Genomic DNA, 1060 nt, shown 5'->3' with positions numbered 1-1060 from the left:
AGAGGAATGAATACAGCCTCTACAGATAGGCCCTCTGATATAGTTCCTGGGACTACTGTTAGTGGTGGACAGTCGTATTTCGTGCTTAATCCCCACACGTTCTTTATTTTCGAACCATTCCAGCGTATAAAATAAATTGATAGGATAAAATGAGAGTGAAAATATCCTTAGGAAAAAATTGAAGACGGTGATTATTATAGTGACAGCTCGGAAACAAGTTGCCGCAAACGGCTGTATGTTTGAACTTTGGATAAGTAGATTTTATAGGTTGCGTTTAGCAACAGTATTCGTTTTAATATCCATGATAACTCACAGATATAGAACATTTCCTACTTCTGTGTGAATACTATATAAACTTCGCTTCATTCACTACGGCTCGAATAAAATCCGCACACTATCCAGGTTTGAATTGTCGTAGGAAAATAAATACATTTTTCCCTTTAAATATAACTGAAACTTGGCTTGTCAGTTTGAAGATCTTGGTGGGCACAATAAAAAAAAATTACTTCAGGTGAATACTGAAATGCATGCATTCCGGTGATATAATAATTTAATTTTTCACACGATTATTGCATTTTACTATTGAGAAACTGTCGTTTTTTGTTTGATGGTTGTGTGTATGAGGGAAGAAATAAATACATTATCTTACTGCCATCGACTTAACTGCATTCTCAAACTTTACATTATACTATGTTTGCCAGCACCAATTACACTAGTAATGGCTTGAATGACTTATGATTACAGGAGTTTAAAACTACATGTCCATGTAATGTACATGAATGTTAAGATCTGTGGCTGTGTGGTAAGATTCGCTCTACCAACACATTACATAAACGAAATTACGATTAATATTTTTACCTTTATATACGATACACACACACTGAAGCCAGTGGTTCAAACATACCCAGTGACCCACCTTTTAGTAAACATTTTATCGACTTTAATATTTATATACCTCCACTAATAGTTTACAATTAAAGTAATTAACAATAAAATATTTGAATTTGAGATATAGTAAATTATCAGAATTATATGATCATGATTTATTTTTAGTTAAATT

Source organism: Oratosquilla oratoria, chromosome 19 (genome assembly GCF_046742065.1).
Source record: "Oratosquilla oratoria isolate Oo_2021 chromosome 19, ASM4674206v1, whole genome shotgun sequence".
NCBI classification, from domain to species: Eukaryota; Metazoa; Arthropoda; class Malacostraca; order Stomatopoda; family Squillidae; genus Oratosquilla; species Oratosquilla oratoria.
This window is presented reverse-complemented; position numbering follows the sequence as displayed.